Source organism: Ovis canadensis, chromosome 18 (genome assembly GCF_042477335.2).
Source record: "Ovis canadensis isolate MfBH-ARS-UI-01 breed Bighorn chromosome 18, ARS-UI_OviCan_v2, whole genome shotgun sequence".
Taxonomy (NCBI): Eukaryota; Metazoa; Chordata; class Mammalia; order Artiodactyla; family Bovidae; genus Ovis; species Ovis canadensis.
The window spans coordinates 76,349,226-76,371,104 of record NC_091262.1 but is presented as its reverse complement, the minus strand read 5'-3'; the positions used below and the strand labels follow the sequence as shown (position 1 = coordinate 76,371,104).

At 40.9% G+C, this 21,879-nt stretch overlaps 1 long non-coding RNA gene across 3 annotated transcripts in view; it reads right to left on the bottom strand.

Annotated features, from left to right (window-relative positions):
- LOC138423309 (uncharacterized) overlaps positions 1–21,879 on the bottom strand; it is a 62,478-nt gene that overhangs the window by 2,891 nt on the left and 37,708 nt on the right. For all 3 annotated transcript variants that reach the window (XR_011250223.1, XR_011250224.1, XR_011250225.1), the window contains 2 exons: positions 3,690–3,914; positions 484–592 (listed from right to left, as the gene is read on the bottom strand). This is a non-coding gene — a long non-coding RNA (uncharacterized lncRNA). The remainder of the gene's footprint in view (positions 1–483; positions 593–3,689; positions 3,915–21,879) is intronic.

Here is a 21,879-nt window from a genome sequence, read left to right as displayed (position 1 = left end):
GCAGAATTCCCTGTGCTCTGTGTTAGGTCCTCCCTAGTTATCTATTTTATATATAGCAGTGTGTATAGGTCAGTCCCAACCTCCCAACTTGTCCCTCCCCCATTCCCATCCTGCCGGTAACCATAAGCTTGCTCTCTACATTTGTGACTCCATTTTTGTTTTGTAAATATGTTCATTTCTACCATTTTTAATATTTTTAGAAAACAGTTTCTTAGATTTTTTGTCTTTTATTGAAGTGCAGCCAGTTACTAACGATGTGCTAATTTCAGGTGGACAGCAAAGCGACTCAGCCATATATATATATCCATGTATCCATTCTCCCCCCAATTCCCCTCCCATCCGGGTTGCCACATAACATTGAGCAGAATCCCCTGTGCTATACAGTAGGTCCTTGTTGGTTATCCATTTAAAATATAGCAGTATGTACCATTCTTTTAGGTTCTGTGTATAAGTGGTATATTTGTATTTCTCTATCTGACTTACTTCAGTCAATATGATAATCTCTAGGTCCATCCAGGTCGAGGGGCCTTTTTAAAAATTTAAATGTGTGCCTTTGTGTGGGTGGGCTGCAAGATGCAGATGAAGCAAATGTCTGCAGAATAAATGAATGGAAAAATAAATCAGTGAATAAGCTAAGGAATTAACATAAGAATGAATGAAGCTCTGTACTAGAAGGTGCTTAATCAGAAAAAGAAAAAAAAAAAAAGAGAGAGAGAGAGAGAGAACCAGCCTTAGAACTGTTGAGAAAGGATTGCTAAGCTAAACCTTGCAAGCATTTTGAATCTAAGGCAAATGCCAGACCGTGGAATTTTATAATGATAACTTACCTTTGGAAGAAATTTAATGTTCATGTGAGCTAATAAAGCTGATGGAATTTAGATGGACTTTTAATAGGAGAGCTGAGGAAATACAGCATCCCTGACTATTTATTTTTAAGAAAAGTCAGAATTAAAAAACAATTTTCACTGATATGTTGCTAAAACCAAATCGACTATAAGTAGGCATTCAAGGGTTCCCTCTTTAGTTTGTTGGAGGCAGTCTAGTGGAGATAGTTACACACTGGAGAGTGAAATTGGAGATCCCCATCAGTCACACAAAGAGCAGCCATGAATATGGTTCCTCTGAAGATTTTCTCCAAACACCTCTCTCTTCTGAAACTGAGGCTCTACCAGCTTCACACAGAGGGTCCTTCAAGCTTCTCTGTGCTCCTAGAAAAGTCACATCAACAGGCTATTGATAAGTATACTCTGCCTTCTTCTCCCCAAGGCATAAAGAGAATACTTAATTCTTCTTTGGGTTCAAAGCATCACTTTTCTTCTTATAGTGTAGTATTGAAAGCTTACAACTCAATGAAAAAATTTCACATCTGAAAAATTAAAGTGGGTTGACAGTGGTGAGCTCCTGTATTCAGTAGTTTGTGATGGTAGTTTGGGATAACGACTTGAATGACAGCGTTAGACATCTATAAGGGAGTTCAAAGTTGCTCAGAGCCATGCTTCTTGAAGATTGGATTTGAACAAGAAGTCATGTACAGTACTAGAGCGGTAAAACTCCCCATTCTAGGAAAGGGTTACCATCTTCGTTAAGTTCTTGGATCTCAGAGGTCCAGCACTGCCCCTTCTGACTTCCAGGTGCCCAGTGGGCACACACATATAACACACACCACGCTGCATTAGCTGGTCTGTCTCCATGCATCACCTTCCCCAGGAAGAGTGTGAGGACCGAGGCAGAACACGGAAACCTAACCAGGTCATCTCTGAATCCTCAAGGTCTAACACTGAAGTTAACTGTTAGTAGAAGTCAGCTTCCCTAGTGGCTCAGACAGTAGAGAATCTGCCTACCAGTGAAGAAGACAAAGAGATGAGGATTCGATCCCTGGGTCGGGAAAATCCCTTGGAGAAGGAAATGGCAATCCACTCCAGTATTCTTGCCTGTAAAGTCCCAGGGGCAGAGGCGCTTGGTGGGCTACTGCCCATGAGCTCACAAAGAGTCAGGTATGACTGAGATACTGACACATATATAGAAGTAGAAGAGAGTCGAAGTGGGTCCTTGAGCGGATGAGTGTTTGGAAGAATGGATGGATGCATGCATGGACAGATGGATGAGTAGATGAATGGGAGGATGTCTTGACTTATTCATCTCTTCTTTTTTTTAAAAAAAAGGTGAGTTGTCAAGAGAACTGATAAAATGTTGTGGGTAGTGCCTCTAGATTAAGGACCGTCACATATTTAGAAGAAATAAATGAGAGAGAGAGAATCCGCTTCTTTCTGTTTCTTGCTGTTTTGCACCTTGCTGTGAGAGGATATGAACTTGGAGCTGCTGTAGACACCTTGAAAGCCTGCGGGGACATCCATTTATATGCTGTGTATAATGTAGCAGAAAGGTAGGAACAGTCAGGGTCCTTAAAGACTTTGACGAGTAGCGGATCATCCCTGGAGTGACCTCTATCTGGATTTTTTATTAGATGAGAAAATTCTTTTACGAGAGAAAAATGCATCCCTGATGGACAAGCTTCTATTAGCTCAGGCTTTCTCCTTCTATTACACTCATTTCTTCTAGACCGCCTTTCTCCCCTGCGTTGGGGTGGCACTAAAGCAACCAGTCCCTGTGGAGCCTAAGCCGTGGTATGGACCAGACACTTGGACGGTGCAGCCCTGCCTTTAGAGGCTGAAGAGCAAGGCAGAGGAGGGCGGTTGTGCTGCTGGTGGCAGTGGGGTCCTGCATGGCCTGCCAGGAAGTAGAGCATTCTGGCCATGGTCTTGCCCAACTGCACTGATCTGGAGCGACTCCAGAGATGGGTGCTGTTGGGTTCTCATTTGACACTTGAACGTGTCTTCTGAAAGTCTCCCACTTCCAAGAAAACTGACGCAGCTGATGTTCCAGTTCAGCCCTTAGAATTTCTTGCTTGTATCATTGAAGATGATAAGCCCTCTCTGCATTTTTTTAACCTCAAAAACAAAAATGGGAAAATCAAAATACACCCTAACAAGGGACACTAGCGGGAGAGGATGTGGAATGAAGAACAGGGTGAGGCTGGACCAAGGGAGGGTGCAGACTCACAGACGTAGAGAACAAACATGGTTAAAAGTGGGGAGAGGGATGGGGGGAGGGGCGCTAGAGGAGTAGGGGAGTAAGAGGTACAAGCTATTAGTATAAGATAGGCTACAAGGAAAATAAATAAACTAAATTACAAGGATAAATTGTACAATACAGGGAAGATAATATCTTGTAATAACTATGAATGGAGTAAAACTTAAAATTTATGAATCACCATATTATACACTTACATGAAATCAACTATACCTCAATTTAAAAAGAAGTGCATTTAACAAATGCTCCTCTTCTCTCCTTGTAGTTTTAATTATTTTTTGTTATTTTTATTAAAAGGGATTTTTTTTTTCCTCCCTACCTGAGGCCAATACAGAAACAAACTGGTTTTACCTTGGTTTCCAGTATGAAAATATTAGAAGGAGATGAGGCCTATTTTTAGTATGAAAGGGCCATTGTGAGTCTAGGCTTTGAAAATAACAAAACTCATTGAAAAAAGCATTTCAATACCTTGCAGAGAGTAAGCACTCACTTTACTTATTATCAATAAAATTATTATTTTAAATAAACTGTTGACTGTTTTGTTATTATGTTACAAACTCAAAGAAGACACAGTTGTAAATTATGATGGAGCAGCTCACCCAGACCAAATGCCCAACTTTAAAAGTAGAGGAGTAAAAACGCAGTGAATTGCTGTTTTCTTTTCTTTCGTTTCTTATGTTAGTCAACTTTTCGTTTTGGGGAAAAATGTGAATTGAGCAGAAATTAGAGTTTCTTCTGGCAGAGTTTCCCATCCATCTTTTCTTGGTAAAACAAAGTCTACAAACGTGGTGGCATTTGTCATTCTCGCAACTTGATCTTCTTTCCTTAGAGAGAAAGGGAAAGAGAAATTCAAAGACCATCCTTAGAAGAGGACGAAGAGAGAAAGTCCCTTGCTAAATGTTAGTTATTAGAGCTGGACAAATTTCCACTGTTTAGATAATGCGATTATTCCCCACACTATGTTTAATTATCAGGTGTGCAGATAAGCTGACACTTTTATTCCTCTTTTAAATATTGAAACTTAATTGAAGAAAAAAGCATCCTAAAAAGTGGATAATTAAACAAATATGCTGTGAAACAAGGCCGTGTGCAATTTTATTTTATGTGTAAATTATATGTAGACCCAAAGGGGATGCCATCTTATTATACAGTTTGCTCCCTCATTAGCATTTCAATAGAGAGACTTTTCCTTCTGGTTTTGAGGAACTCAGAGGAACAGGGAGCACCTGCCAAAGGTGTGTGCGAAGGAAGACTTTTAAAAGTTTGTTTGCTTCTTGGAAAGAAAAAACAAAAACCTTTCTGAGTTGATTGTACTTGCACAGCTTTCTGCTAGCTAGGAAAAATTAACCTCCATTTGCATGAAGGAATCATTCCTGCAGAGCATCACAGGATGGTAGAAGTGAGTCATTTCACAGCTTGGAGAGAATGCTGAGCATGTTTGGTCTTGAGACAGGCCAGGATTTGGGCCCTGAGACCCTTTGCTTCAGGACTTGCACCTAAAAAATGGCTCCTGGAGCAACAAAATACGAAGAACTGATAAGACAGGAAAAAAAATTGTGTGCATTTGCAGCTGGGGCATGGACTGTAACCCTCCAGGCTCCTCTGTCCATGGAATTCTCAAGGCAAGAATACTGGTGTGGGTTACCATTTCCTTCTCCAGGGGATCTTCCTGACCCAGGGATCAAACCTGGGTCTCTGGCATTGCAAGCAGATTCATTACGATCTGAGCCACAAGGGAAGCCCAAACTATAGACAGCAAGATACAAAAGAACCAAAAGCCCAACTGCCACTTCTGAGGAGGAGGGAGCAAAGAAAGGGAAAATGAAAGTGAAAGTCACTCAGTTGTGTCCATCTCTTTGTGACCCCATGGACTATACAGTACATGGAATTCTCCAGGCCAGAATACTGGAGTGGGTAGCCTTTCCCTTCTCAGGGGATCTTCCCAACCCAGGGATCAAATCCAGGTCTCCCACATTGCAGGTGGATTTTTAACCAGCTGAGCCACCAGGGAAGCCCAAGAATACTGAAATGGGTAGCCTATCCCTTTTCTAGCGGGTCTTTCAGACCCAGGAATAGAACTGGGGTCTCCTGAATTTCAGGAGGATTCTTTACCAACTGAGCTATGAGAGAAGCAAAAGAAGGGAGTTGGGAGCAAAAGCAGGGTGCTGCACACACCACTAAGGGGCTGTGGGCAGACCATCTAAGCCACACAGCTGACTGCCCTGGGACCTCTCCTTAGCTTCATCCTTATTTAAGGAGCTAGCTCACTCCCCGTTGTGGATCTAGCAAGGGAAACTGTTACTTTTTCCCCTCTTTCCCCCTGCTATAACAGGGGCCCCAGTAAAGTCTTGTCTGAATTTCTCATCTGGCCTCTTATCAATTTCTACTGATCTAGGAGGCCAAGAACTCTCATCTGTAACATACTGAAAAGACCACAAAAAGAAACTGTATTCCAAGGAACCAAGATAGATCTCTGGTCATAAAACTGGACACTCTGTGTGTCTCTTTTTATCTTTCACCCCTTATTTGACTGAATTCAGCTTAAACATGTAGAGACTATAAATTGATTATTAACAATTCATCGACCGGTACGATTCTAGGATATATGTGTGTGTGCTCACTTGTGTCCTACTCTTCACCACCCCCATGGACTTTAGCCCACCAGGCTCCCCTGTCCATGGGATTATCCAGGCAAGAATACAGGAGAAGGTTGCATTTCCTCTTCCTGGGAATCTTCCCCACCCAGGGATCAAACATGCATCTCCTGTGTCTCCTGCATTGCAGGCAGATTCTTAACCACTTGAACCATTGGGGAATGAGCGAGATCAAAACAAAAACGTGGAGGGATTCTTACAGTTCTGAAGTACTGCAGCCCATGAAATGGTGATCCTAGGTTGCCACTGTATTTCATCTGGGGGCTCATTTTCACTCCCACTGTTCCCAGAACTGCTCCAAGACTGTGGGAGCTGTTTCCACCATCAGAACTTCTTCTTCTTGAGTCTCTGAGGTCCTCTCTGTATCTGTCTTTGGCTTGACATGCAAATATTGTTAAGCAGGGCTACACTTAAAAATGCTTGTGTCTTAATGGAAATTTATTTGATTTTTTTTTTTTTAGTTTTTTAGTTTTTTATTTTTTAAATTTTAAAAACTTTAATTCTTACATGCATTCCCAAACATGAACCCCCCTCCCACCTCCCTCCCCATAACATCCTTCTGGGTCATCCCCATGCACCAGCCCCAAGCATGCTGCATCCTGCGTCAGACATAGACTGGCAATTCAATTCACATGATAGTATACATGTTAGAATGTCATTCTCCCAAATCATCCCACCCTCTCCCTCTCCCTCTGAGTCCAAAAGTCCGTTATACACATCTGTGTCTCTTTCCCTGTCTTGCATACAGGGTCGTCATTGCCATCTTCCTAAATGCCATATATATGTGTTAGTATACTGTATTGGTGTTTTTCTTTCTGGCTTACTTCACTCTGTATAATCGGCTCCAGATTCATCCATCTCATCAGAACTGATTCAAATGAATTCTTTTTAATAGCTGAGTAATACTCCATTGTGTATATGTACCACAGCTTTCTTATCCATTCATCTGCTGATGGACATCTAGGTTGTTTCCATGTCCTGGCTATTATAAACAGTGCTGCGATGAACATTGGGGTACATGTGTCTCTTTCAATTCTGGTTTCCTCGGTGTGTATGCCCAGAAGTGGGATTGCTGGGTCATAAGGTAGTTCTATTTGCAATTTTTTAAGGAATCTCCACACTGTTCTCCATAGTGTCTGTACTAGTTTGCATTCCCACCAACAGTGTAGGAGGGTTCCCTTTTCTCCACACCCTCTCCAGCATTTATTGCTTGCAGATTTTTGGATCGCAGCCATTCTGACTGGTGTGAAGTGGTACCTCATTGTGGTTTTGATTTGCATTTCTCTAATAATGAGTGATGTTGAGCATCTTTTCATGTGTTTGTTAGCCATCCATATGTCTTCTTTGGAGAAATGTCTATTTAGTTCTTTGGCCCATTTTTTGATAGGGTCGTTTATTTTTCTGGAGTTGAGCTGCAGAAGTTGCTTGTATATTTTTGAGATTAGTTGTTTGTCAGTTGCTTCATTTGCTATTATTTTCTCCCATTCAGAAGGCTGTCTTTTCACCTTGCTTATATTTTCCTTTGTAAAACAAAGGCTGTGAAAAGAGACAAAGAAGGCCACTACATAATGATCAAAGGAACAATCCAAGAAGAAGATATAACAATTATAAATATGTATGCACCCAATATAGGAGCACCACAATATGTAAGACAAATGCTAACAAGTATGAAAGGGGAAATCAACAATAACACAATAATAGTGGGAGACTTTAATACCCCACTCACACCTATGGACAGATCAACTAAACAGAAAATTAACAAAGAAACGCAAACTTTAAATGATACATTAGATCAGTTAGACCTAATTGATATCTATAGGACATTTCACCCCCAAACAACGAATTACACCTTTTTTTCAAGTGCTCATGGAACCTTCTCCAGGATAGATCACATCCTGGGCCATAAATCTAAACTTGATAAATTCAAAAAAACCGAAATCATTCCAAGCATCTTTTCTGACCATAATGCATTAAGATTAGATCTCAATTACAGGAGAAAAACTATTAAAAATTCCAACATATGGAGGTTGAACAACACACTTCTGAATAACCAACAAATCACAGAAGAAATCAAAAAAGAAATCAAAATATGCATAGAAACTAATGAAAATGACAACACAACAACCCAAAACCTGTGGGACACTATAAAAGCAGTGCTAAGAGGAAAGTTCATAGCAATACAGGCATACCTCAAGAAGCAGGAAAAAAGTCAAATAAACAACCTAACTCTACAACTAAAGCAACTAGAAAAGGAAGAGTTGGAGAACCCCAGAGTTAATAGAAGGAAAGAAATCTTAAAAATTAGGGCAGAAATAAATGCAAAAGAAACAAAAGAGACCATAGCAAAAATCAACAAAGCCAAAAGCTGGTTCTTTGAAAGGATAAATAAAATTGACAAACCATTAGCCAGACTCATCAAGAAGCAAAGAGAGAAAAATCAAATCAATAAAATTAGAAATGAAAATGGAGAGATCACAACAGACAACACAGAAATACAAAGGATCATAAGAGACTACTATCAGCAGTTGTATGCCAATAAAATGGACAACGTGGAAGAAATGGACAAATTCTTAGAAAAGTACAATTTTCCAAAACTGAACCAGGAAGAAATAGAAAATCTTAACAGACCCATCACAAGCACGGAAATTGATACTGTAATCAGAAATCTTCCAGCAAACAAAAGCCCAGGTCCAGATGGCTTCACAGCTGAATTCTACCAAAAATTTCGAGAAGAGCTAACACCTATCCTCCTCAAACTCTTCCAGAAAATTGCAGAGGAAGGTAAACTTCCAAACTCATTCTATGAGGCCACCATCACCCTAATACCAAAACCTGACAAAGATGTCACAAAGAAAGAAAACTACAGGCCAATATCTCTGATGAACATAGATGCAAAAATCCTCAACAAAATTCTAGCAATCAGAATCCAACAACACATTAAAAAGATCATACACCATGACCAAGTGGGCTTTATCCCAGGGATGCAAGGATTCTTCAATATCCGCAAATCAATCAATGTAATTCACCACATTAACAAATTGAAAAATAAAAACCATATGATTATCTCAATAGATGCAGAGAAGGCCTTTGACAAAATTCAACATCCATTTATGATAAAAACTCTCCAGAAAGCAGGAATAGAAGGAACATACCTCAACATAATAAAAGCTATCTATGACAAACCCACAGCAAACATTATCCTCAATGGTGAAAAATTGAAAGCATTTCCCCTAAAGTCAGGAACAAGACAAGGGTGTCCACTTTCACCGCTACTATTCAACATAGTTCTGGAAGTTTTGGCCACAGCAATCAGAGCAGAAAAAGAAATAAAAGGAATCCAAATTGGAAAAGAAGAAGTAAAACTCTCACTGTTTGCAGATGACATGATCCTCTACATGGAAAACCCTAAAGACTCCACCAGAAAATTACTAGAGATCATCAATGAATATAGTAAAGTTGCAGGATATAAAATCAACACACAGAAATCCCTTGCATTCCTATACACGAATAATGAGAAAGTAGAAAAAGAAATTAAGGAAACAATTCCATTCACCATTGCAACGAAAAGAATAAAATACTTAGGAATATATCTACCTAAAGAAACTAAAGACCTATATATAGAAAACTATAAAACACTGATGAAAGAAATCAAAGAGGACACTAATAGATGGAGAAATATACCATGTTCATGGATTGGAAGAATCAATATAGTGAAAATGAGTATACTACCCAAAGCAATTTACAAATTCAATGCAATCCCTATCAAGCTACCAGCCACATTTTTCACAGAACTAGAACAAATAATTTCAAGATTTGTATGGAAATACAAAAAACCTCGAATAGCCAAAGCAATCTTGAGAAAGAAGAATGGAACTGGAGGAATCAACTTGCCTGACTTCAGGCTCTACTACAAAGCCACAGTCATCAAGACAGTATGGTACTGGCACAAAGACAGACATATAGATCAATGGAACAAAATAGAAAGCCCAGAGATAAATCCACACACATATGGACACCTTATCTTTGACAAAGGAGGCAAGAATATACAATGGAGTAAAGACAATCTCTTTAACAAGTGGTGCTGGGAAAACTGGTCAACCACTTGTAAAAGAATGAAACTAGATCACTTTCTAACACCGCACACAAAAATAAACTCAAAATGGATTAAAGATCTAAATGTAAGATCAGAAACTGGAAATTTATTTGAGAAGACATATTCAGTTCAGTTCAGTCGCTCAGTCGTGTCCGACTTTTTGCTACCCCATGAATCGCAGCACGCCAGGCCTCCCTGTCCATCACCAACACCCAGAATTCACTCAGATTCACATTCATCGAGTCCGTGATGCCATCCAGCCATCTCATCCTCTGCCGTCCCCTTCTCCTCCTGCCCCCAATCCCTCCCAGCATCAGAGTCTTTTCTAATGAGTCAACTCTTCGCATGAGGTGGCCAAAGTACTGGAGTTTCAGCTTTAGCATCATTCCTTCCAAAGAAATCCCAGGGCTGATCTCCTTCAGAATGGACTGGTTGGATCTCCTTGCAGTCCAAGGAACTCTCAAGAGTCTTCTCCAACACCACAGTTCAAAAGCATCAATTCTTCGGCACTCATCTTTCTTCACAGTCCAACTCTCGCATCCATACATGACTACTGTTTAAGACATATTAGAATGTCTTAAACATCTGCATGGACAAGAGCTCCTCAATATTGTGTATTGCCCAAAGTCAGACTCACTTAGTGAAAAGTCTGGCATTAGACTTGAAGACCTCGGTTATTATAAGTAATATTGCAATGGATATTGGGGTGCACATGCCTTTTCAAATTATAATGTTCTCTTGGAAGATCATGGCATCTGGTCCCAACACTTTATGGGAAATAGATGGGGAAACAGTGTCAGACTTTATTTTTTTGGGCTCCAAAATCACTGCAGATGGTGACTGCAGCCATGAAATTAAAAGACGCTTACTCCTTGGAAGAAAAGTTATGACCAACCTAGATAGTATATTCAAAAGCAGAGACATTACTTTGCCGACTAAGGTCTGTCTAATCAAGGCTATGGTTTTTCCTGTGGTCATGTATGGATGTGAGTGTTGGACTGTGAAGAAGGCTGAGCGCCAAAGAATTGATGCTTTTGAACTGTGGTGTTGGAGAAGACTCTTGAGAATCCCTTGGACTGCAAGGAGATCCAACCAGTCCATTGTGAAGGAGATGAGCCCTGGGATTTGTTTGGAAGGAATGATGCTGAAGCTGAAGCTCCAGTACTTTGGCCACCTCATGCGAAGAGTTGACTCATTGGAAAAGACTCTGATGCTGGGAGGGATTGGGGGCAGGAGGAGAAGGGGACGACAGAGGATGAGATGGCTGGATGGCATCACGGACTCGATGAACGTGAGTGTGAGTGAACTCCGGGAGATGGTGATGGACAGGGAGGCCTGGCGTGCTGTGATTCACGGGGTCGCAAAGAGTCAGACACGACTAAGCGACTGAACTGAACTGAACTTGATATATGTCCAGGAGTGAGATTGCTGGATTATGTGGTAATTCTATGTAGACTTTTCTGATGAACCTCCATGCTGTTTTTCACAGAGGCTGCACTGACTTACATTCCCAACAACAGTAGAGGACGGTTCCCTTTTCTCCACACCCTCTCCAGAATGTATTTTTTGTAAATTTTTTAATGGTGGCCATTCTGACCAGCATGAGATGATACCAAATTGTAATTTTTATTTGCTTTTCTTTAATAATTAGTGATGTTGGTCATAACTACATGTGCTTTTTAGTTATCTGTATGTCTTATTTGGAGAAGTGTCTATTTAGATCTTCTGCCCATTAAACAATTATGTATAAATAATTCGACTCTTCCATACTCTATCTCAAACATTGTCTTAATAAATATTTCAATTTTTGCATTTTTAATGAGGACAAAGAGAATTACAGTATGTGTTTCTTTTCTTTGCTGTCATTAAAAGAATGCTTTTATTTTTTAAATAAAAAATATATGTATAAAATAATGGATTGGGAAGATCCTCTGAAGAAGAAATGGCAACCCACTCCAGTATTCTTGCCTGGAGAATTCCATGGACGGAGGAGCCTGGTGGACTACAGTCCACAAGGTCACAAAGAGTTGATCAGGACTGAGTGGCTAATACTGTTATTTAAAGAAGAGAATTAAAGACTCATGTCCTTCATTTAAACAGTGGCATCTGTTTGTATGTGTTTGTGCTTTTCTCCATGAAGCCGCCTTATATTGCACCACTGTCTATGTTTAATTGAGTACTGTTTGAGTGAACTCCAGGAGTTGGTGATGGACAGGGAGGCCTGGCGTACTGCGATTCATGGGGTCACTAAGACGACTGAGCAACTAAACTGAATTGAACTGAGATAACCATTATATGGGCTTCCCTGGTGACTCAGATATAAGAATTTGCCTACAATTCAAGAGACATAGGTTTGATCCCTGGGTCAGGAAGATCCCCTGGAGAAGGAAATAGCAACCCACTATAATATTCTTGCCTAGAAAATTCCAGGAACAGAGGAGCCTAGTGGGCTACAGTCCATGAGGTCACAAAAGTGTTAGAAACCACTTGAGATAAAGCGACAACAATGTAGCCATTATATAGAAGGAAGGAAATTTCCCAGATTTTTAACACCTTCTAATGTTACCATAAAATATTGCAAATCAATCCTGAGAGTCATTCAAATTGTGTTGTTTTATGTTTACCATTAGTAATATTATTTAAAGGAAGCTGTTAATTTCTCTCTGGTTCATTTCTCTCTGAACTCAGGATGAATCAAGAAGACAAGGTCAACAGCCTCTGAGTGACATGAAAAGTCTGCCCAGGGAGGAGGGGATGAGGTTTTCCAGGTCAGACTGAGACAGTTATATATGGATAGTGGATTTGCACTGAAGACAAGTAGGGGAGCTGAAGTGGTGTTGAGGCTTGTAATCAGGAGGGGCACAAAGATTAAAACCAAATGGGCATACATCATAAAAGGGGATATGTGGATTGAATTGGGATGAGGGGCTCAGGGTCATAAGTCACGAGGGTTCATCGATTCCTGTCTCCCAGGGTGATGGGATATGAGATGAGTTTGAACATGGTGGCTTCATAGATGATCAGACAATTTCAGTCACTGCATTAGGTGGTCCACAGCTAGAAAGAAAGCATCTAAGCTTGCAATTAGGAGACCTGAATTGTTTACATTTGGTCCCTTGGCTCAGCTGGACCATAGTGTCCCATAAAAAGATGTAAATAGCAAAAAATATAGTTTGTAGGAAATAAAAAGACACGACAGTTGTAAAGGAATTAGGTTTTAAACGTTTCAAGACAGTTATAAGCACTCTTATAAAAGAGCAGATTTCTACTGTGTTTCCTACTGAGTCATTCAGAGGAGAGACCTACTTTGAAATTTCTCAGCAAATTCTTGGAACCCTAATGCACAGCTTGAACCCCAAAGCAGCAGATGTTTTGAAATAGTGTAAATGCAGAGAGAATGGCTTTCAAGAATCCAGTAAAATGTTGGGAAAGGGATTAAGGATAACACAACTAAAAAAGCAAACAACACACATTATTCAGATACAGCCTTCGTTTCTAAGCTCATGTACAAAAGGATCCATTTTCATTTCTACATTATATCAAGTCCTTTTCCTAATTTTCCCATAATTTAACATTCAATTTATTTTACTACCCATATTACAGAAAATTCATGGATAGAGTCTTGAAATTTTGATATGATTCATTTCATTCCCAAATAACATAAGGCCTTCTGCCTAATTTTCCCATATTTTTACATTCAATTTATTTTACTATCCACATCATAGATAATGGAGGATGGAATCTTGAAAACTCAATTTGATTCTAAAGGTAGTGAGTATGAAATTACAAATGAATAGCAAAATAGTTATACATTCATTTAACAAATATTTATGGAAAATGTCACCTGTTCTCTACGTCAGGCATTGTAGGGAGTAGAAATAAATATGGTGTGTGTGTGTGTGTGTGTGTGTGTGTGTGTGTGTTAGGCATTCAGTTGGTCCAACTGTTTGTGACCCCATGGACTGTGGCTCTCCAGGCTCCTCTGTCCATAGAATTCTCCAGTCAAAAATACTGAAGCGGACTCCATTCCCTTCTACAGGGGGTCTTCCCAACCCAAGAATTGAACCCGGATTTCCCACGTGGCAGGCGGATTCTTTACCATCTGTATCATCAAGGAAGCCCATGAATATGGCACAGACTTCATCAAAGAGCCGATACCTGATAGAGATGATGAAACACATGTGAAAGGCAAATACGTATGTAAAGTAACTGTTTGAAGTTCATAGTGCTCTAGGCATTTTCAACGTTTAGTCTTTATAAGATCTCTGAAAGACAGATATTAGCAGGCCCATTTTTCTGATAAGAACCCCAAGTTTACTTAGGTTGACCTTATATGACAAAACTATGATTTAAACCTGGTCAGTGTGGTGCAATGTCCACAATCTTTTAATTATACTAACAACTTTCTAATGAATAAAAACAAATTGATAAATTAAATGATGATGAAGACAAAAGCAAAGAATTGGGAAAGCTTTTGGGGTGGGAGGTGCTAAGGCATGGGAAGGAGAGACACCATCTAGAGGGATGGTGTGTTGGGATAAAAGTGTGACTCCATCAATGCAAGTGTGTGCAGCTCTGCCAATGCAAGCGTGTGCTGGTGTATATGTGTATGGATGAGCCTTTTGTTACCAAAAAAAACCAACTTGACCTATGTGTGTCTCTTTCTATAGAAAATATCATCCTCAGTTGCTAGGCTTTTAATCACACCACATAGGGCCTTCCTGCAGTTTTCCTGACATTCTAGATACCCTTCAGCTTCTTTGAGAGATAGGATATCATTTAGAAAAAAAAAAAAAAAAGAAATGGCTGCAAAGTGAGAAAAGTTGGAAGGAAAAGGAGGTGACCTTACAAGATGAAGGTATTTCTGTGCAGCTCATCTGGGCAAGGGCCCATGACAAGGCTTGGATGGACAGTTCACTCTGACAAGCCATTTGGGTTACCATGGTCAAAGAGATTATAGCTTATGTTACTACAAAAATACAAGTGGTGGTAGTGCAACCTAAGTTTTCCTGGAGCTGAGGGAGGTTTTGATCACATCCTTTCATTTCTGGATGAGAAACTCAGAGAGATGAATAGACTTTCTTATGGTCACACAACAAATCAGGCAGGCTGCTATGGTAAGAATCTGGCGATCTCAGTAATTCCATTGAGTGCTAGGTCGATTCAGTCGTGTCTTACTCTTTGAAACCCCATGGACTGTAGCCCACCAGGCTCCTCCATCCTTGGGATTGTCCAGGCAAGTGGAGTGGGTTGTCATTTCCTCCTCAAGGGGATCTTCCTGACCTATGGATAGAACTCATGTTTCCTGCATAAGGAGCAGATTTTTTTACCACCTTAACCACAAAGAAACATTATTCTGGGCTGCCTCCTGAGAAGAATGAATGAGACGACCTGTTATAAAGTGTTTAGCTCTAAGTGTTCCTTGATAATAATGTTTATTATTAACTGAACAGAGATCTCCAAAGAGTTAGCCACAATTATCTCCAGGTCCATGCAAAGATTTTGATTGAGCTTCTTAATGCTGTTTTGGACTTTACAGGAACCTATATATTAAAAGTGCTTGAAAACTTGGAGCTGTGCAGCCTTCAATTCCATGGGTTCCAACGTCATCATTGATGGGCTGGGTATCCACATAGCAGTTGCCTCCTTTGACCCAGAATGGATTCATTGCTTTGCCCCAAGTGCTAACAGACCCAAGTCTCATCTAAGTTACCCTTCTAGCCTATAGGACATTATACTTCTACCCACTATCATAGAGAGTTCTAGATGTCTTTTCTTAAACTGTTAATATGTCCTGGCTTAAACAGATAGATACAATAGATAAACAGCCATCTCTATTAGCTCCTCAACTGTATTCCTGGATTTGAGTCATGTTTCTCTGATTTTCCCCAGAAATAAGACCTTAATATCCTGAACATTGTACACTCTGTTGTTATTGAAATGTCACCTAGATTTAAAAAAAAAAAATCTGTTCTTACCATTTTCTTACTTTACTATTTCAGTTTCGCTCTTATCTCCTCCTAGGGAAGCGAGTGGTGAACGTGAAAGAAAAGAGCCATGGTTCTTGGGTGACAACTAGACTCAACAGGGATTCATACCCGAAGCCTGCTTGTCCTCCTTTTCCTCACATCTGTTTTCTGTTGCAGAATGGGAGTTCATATATTTCAGTGTGGAGAGCAAGGGACGAGAGGAGACTTTATGAAGTCCACGGATTTCAGCAGAAGTCAAATATATGTGTTGATCTGGGATTCCCCTAGCCTAGCTTTCCTCTATGAAGGATGAAGAATTCATTAATGTACTACTCACTTTTCCAACTAAATGAAGCTGGAAAAACTGAAGCTGAAGTCGCTCAGCTGTGTCTGACTCTCTGCAACCCCCTGGACTGAGCCCACCAGTCTCCTCTGTCCATGGGGTTTTCCAGGCAAGAGTACTGGAATGGGTTACCATTTCCTTCAATCTTCTTGACCCAGGGATCGAACCCAGGTCTCCTGCATTGCAGGAAGACTCTTTACCGTCTGAACCACAAGGGAAGCCTAAATAAAGCTGCTCTAAGAAAATTACATGTTGAGATACTGAAAGAAGCCAGGCTCTATTTCTAAATGTTCACCCCAAAAAGTGATACAAAGAAGAAAAAACAAGGGTCATACCAAACAGCATCCCGGCACTTCTTGATGGCTCCATAATGGAATACGCTACCACGAACAGAGACGAATAACCCATCTCCAACATGCACACACACGCAGCAACACGGGGTAGTGTTTCTGGAAAATCAGTCCTGCGTGTGGATGCACAGCACAGGTGAAGCTGGAGCATGTCTGCTTCGGTTTCTTCTTTCCTCCAGCCCTCCCTCCGTCCTTTCTGGAATATGACTGAACACTCTTTGGTCTTTGATGATGGCCATTTTCCATCCAGTCCAGGAAAATCAGAGGATTGCCCGGAGCTCTCTGGGACAAGATGTAATGCTGACTTGAATCAACAGATGGTATCCAGAGGGGAAAAAATTCTATCAGCATTTTAAGTGTCAGAGTTTGACAGAGAACTTGCCTTTGGGGTGTCTAGGAACCTGGACAGGGAAACGTGTCTTGACCTTACAGGAAGTAGGGCTGGTTTCTCAATCTTCTAAAATGATCTGGCTTGGCGCATGGGTGCAAATGTGAGGTGACATGCATCTTTGTTGTCATTGGCAGAATACTTAAATAAACAATCACATTTTCAGGAAGGCAGTGTTGTAGAATACTCCATAGCAAAGAAAGGAATACCCTGACTGGATATAAACGCTTATAATGTTCTTGGCTTTTCTTTCAGAGAGATGAGGAATCACAATCTTTTTGCAAATGATATTGATTATAGATATATACAGAAATAAAGAAATAATGATGATGGATATATATTCTTTCCGTCATTGTATAATGTTATATATTACATCGTATTAAATACGTGTATGAGTGTGCTCAGTCATGTGCAACTCTTTGCGGCCCCCTGGTGTGGCCCCACCAGGCTCCTCTGCCCATAGCATTTTCTAAGCAAGAATACTGGAGTGGGTTGCCATTTCCTGCTCCTTGGGATCTTCCCAACCCAGGGGTAGAACCTACCTTGCACCTCCTGCATTGACAGGTGGATTCTTTACCACTAGCACCACCTGGGAAGTCTGTATTATATATAGTATATACATGTACTATATTATATTATAACATATTATATTATGATGGAAGAAATATAAAATCCACCGTTATTATTTCTATCATTGTCAGCCACTTCCTATCTGTTTGAACACAACAAAAAGCTGTGTAACCTCTCCTAGCCTCAGTTTCCCTCTCTAGAAAATGGGCACAATGACCTATACTTGCACAGGAGTCGTGAGCATTAAAGTGACACCTGACTCCTGGAACCACTTGGTCCATGACCAGCTTACTTGGCGTATCTTGATGGCAATGACCTTGTCTCTGTTTCCCCAGGCACAGACATGGAGCCAAGCACATAATAAGTGCTTAGCGTGTGCGTGTTTGAACACCACTTGAACGGAATTCTGCCTTTGATTTCTTCAGTCTTCCCAAAAGGTGCCTTCTACTGATGTTTGATCTTAGCAAAGTTTCTGTTTGGGCTGGGGTCTTCATTCCTCACTGATACAACACAGAGTAGTCTTTCTGGAGAGATCTCTAAAAGGTAGCTAAAATGTTTCCAGACATGGTTTTGTCTCCAGAGAATGTTCTGTGATAGTCAGTGGGTAAGAGAATTCTTTCTTGGCAATGCTTTTTCTCCTACCCCATAACACGTAGCGTGCATGCTCTTGGATCCTGTGGCTTCAAGAAAAGCAACTATGTGAATCTCAGAACAAATTTAGGAAGACCTCGCCAGCTAATTACCCACATGGCAGTGATAAATAAAGAGCTTTGGGGTCAATGGTTACCCAGAACTTGTCTCTTTGGTATTCTTGGGTTTGCGGACTTTCTTCATGGTTTCAATCAACACTCCTCTTTTCTGCGCCTGCTGTATGCCACACATGGTACTGCAGAGGTTTCTCCTTGAAGTCCTAAATACTTTATGTCATCATTTTAGATAAAATCAACAAAAACAATAACGTTCTAAAATGGGATATATCCAGGAAGCCTTCTGTGTTTTGAAAGTAAGATCCCTGAACACCGTCCCACATTTATCATGATTTGGCCATCCTTATGCACAGAGTAAAAGTCTCTCATAAAAGAAAATGTAGTGAGAATTTCTGCTTGCCCCGTTTTCTGAATGGCACCACACTGCATACTTTTAAAACCTGTTCTGCATAGCTTCCTGCCTTCTCCACTTCCTGACTATGCCTTATCACCACCAGTGTCCCCTCCTTCTTGTCTACCTGCTTAAAATACATTTTCTATTTTAAATTCATTTTATTTAGCTGGGATTGGTAGTAAGAAAACCAAGAAGTGAAAAGAGTTATGTGTGTCATCAGAAACATCAGTGGATAGCGTTGGAATTCTTATTCTGACACTTCTCAGTTATGGCACTGGGCATATAACTTTAAATCTCTTATCTTTATTCTCCTGTCTTTAAATTAGGAAATTACCCAACCCCATCTTCTTGCATTGTTGAAGACAGACGCCATGCTGCTTACAAAGCTATAGCTCAGCGGCCCAAATGCTGCCATTGTTGGAGTGTGCAGAACCCTTGCTTCCCTAAATATTCTGTAGCCACTGTCTTGCATGTCCGGGTGTGTCTTCAGCTTCCTATAGCTTTGTTGTTGTTGTTGCTCAGTCGTGTCTGACTCTTTGCAACCCCATGGACTGCAGCACACCAGGCTTCCCTGTCCTTCACCATCTCCTGGAGCTTGCTCAAACTCACGTCCCTCGAGTCCTTGATGTCATCTAACCATCTTGTCCTCTGTTGCCCCTTTCTCCTCCTGCCTTCCATCTTTCTCAGCATCAGGGTCTTTTCCAATGAGTTGGCTCTTCACATCAGGTGGCAAGAATACTGGAGCTTCAGCTTCAGCATCAGTCCTTCCAATGAACATTTAGGACTGATTTCCTTTAGGATTAACTGGTTTGATCTCTTTCCTGTCCAAGGGATTCTCAAGAGTCTTCTCTAGCACTATAGTTCAAAAGCATCAATTCTTTGGCACTCAGCCTTTTTTATGGTCCAACTCTCACATCCATAATGACTACTGAAAAAAACTATAGCTTTAACGATATGGACATTTTTCGGCGAAGTGATGTCTGCTTTTTAACATGCTGTCTAGGTTTGTCATAGCTTTTCTTCCAAGGAGCAAGTGTCTTTTAATTTCATGGCTGTAACCACCATCCACAGTGATTTTGGAGCCCAAGAAAATAAAGTGTCACTGTTTTCATTGTATTCCCATCTATTTGCCATGAAATGATGGAACCAGATGCTATGATCTTAATTTTTTGAATGTTGAATTTTAAGCCAGCATTTTCAGTCTCCTCTTTCACCTTTGTTAACAGGCTCTTTATTTTCTCTTCACTTTCTTGCCATAAGGGTGGTAACATCTGTGTATCTGAGATTATTCATATTTTCCCAGCAATCTTGATTCCAGCTTGTGCTTCATTCAACCCAGCATTTCACATGATGCACTCCATATATAAGTTAAATGAGCAGAGTGACAATATACAACCTTGATGTATCCCTTTCCCAATTTTGAACCAGTCTGTTGTTCTATGTCCAGTTCTAACTGTTGTTTCTTGATCTGCATACACATTTCTTAGAAGGCATGTAAGGTGGTCTGGTAGGTAAAATGAAAGTCACTCAGTCATGTCCCACTCTTTGCGATCCCTTGGACTGTAGCCTGCCAGGCTCCTCTGTCCATGGAATTCTCCAGGCAAGAATACAGAAGTGAGTAGCCATTTACTTCTCCAGGGGATCTTTCCAACCAAGGGATCCAACCCAGGTCCCTTACATTGCAGGCAGATTATTTACCTTCTGAGCCACTAGGGAAGCCCAAGAATACTGGAATAGGTAGCCTATCCTCCAGGGGATCTTCCAGACCCAGGGATCAAACTGGGGTCTCCTGTACTGCAAGCAGATTCTTAACCAACTGAGCTACCAAGGAAGCCCCTGGGTAGGTAAGGTGGTCTGGTATTCCCATCTCTTTAAGCATTTTCCAGTTTGTCATGATCCACACATTATTATTTTCCAAGCTATTTTTTTTTCCTGCTTGGAAAATAATAATCAAAGGGGTCAGTCACTGAAGTCATGCATTTTAGGTCCATTACCTTCTCTTACCCTCGTAGCAGTGCAGTGATGCCGGCTCTGCAGTGCTTATTTTCAGATAAGAGCACTGGGGCTCAAGAGGTTAAATGACTTGTTGAGATCACATAGCTAGTAAGTGACTCAATACCATGTTTCTGACACCCAAACCATGAATCATTTCACTGCACTGGACTTCCTTTCTGGGAATAAGACAGGTTTTCAGAGAGCAGAGTAATGGATCATGGCAGTGTAACTCTACCAACCCCAGCAGGCGACCAGCTGCTCTGAACATTGATTATCTTTGGCAGACCCTCACATTTGGCATGAAAGATTCAGGTATTGAGATGGGATAGACTGGTTCTCTCCTCCACCTCTGAGCTGAATGTTTGGGGACAGCAGGATCTGCTTGACAATTTGGAGATCTAGCTCTCTGTCTTCCTGCAGAGTGCCAGAGATAATGTATTTAAGAGATGCTGGACCAATCAGATGAGAATTTATGTAACCTGAAACCATTAGGTGGCTTAATTAAATCAGGGCATTTAACTCATTAGCCTTCTGCTCCTGGGACTCATAAATTTAAACCTGGTGCTGCTAATCACAAAAGAAGTCAAGTTGGGCATTTTTCCCCTCCCCTCTTTGGTGGAGAGGTGAGAAAGAACGGGAGAACCTGAATAACTAACCCAGAGAAAAGATGACTAGCAACATCAACAGGCAATGTTGAGAATTCTGAGCCTAAGTCAGGATTACCTGGGAGAGAGTGATGATGACAATGGTGTCTGAAAAGAACTTGGGATGTCACCTGGTCATCCCACAAGGATGCCTTGTGGGAAGGCCATGTCCAAGCCATCACAGAAGCCTTCTCTGTTGAGCGACATCCTTCCCTAGGATTGGTAATTGACTTGTGCATGTGTTCAGCCACCAGTCGTGCCTGACTCTTTGCAACCCCATGGACCATAGTCCGCCAGACTCCTTTGTTCATGGAATTCTCCAGACAAGAATATTGGAATGGGTTGCCATTTCCTCCACCAGGGGATTTCTCTGATCCAGGGATCGAACCTGCATCTCCCGCATTGACAGGAAGATTCTTTAACACTGAGCCACTTAGGAAGCCCATGATATGGAATGGAAACTACCGGAAGCCAAACCTCATGTCTCTGCTCACAAGTGTGTGCATTGCCTTCTATTTGCTCAGGCTCACTTATCTCCTTCACTAGGATTTTGAGATGAACGGCATTCTATGGTTCTCCTCTCTGTGTCACCAAAGTACCTTACAAACTCGTGTCTCTTCCTCTGATCTTATCATTTCTTCTCAAACATAGCAGCCAGACTCATCTTTTAGATTAGGAGTCA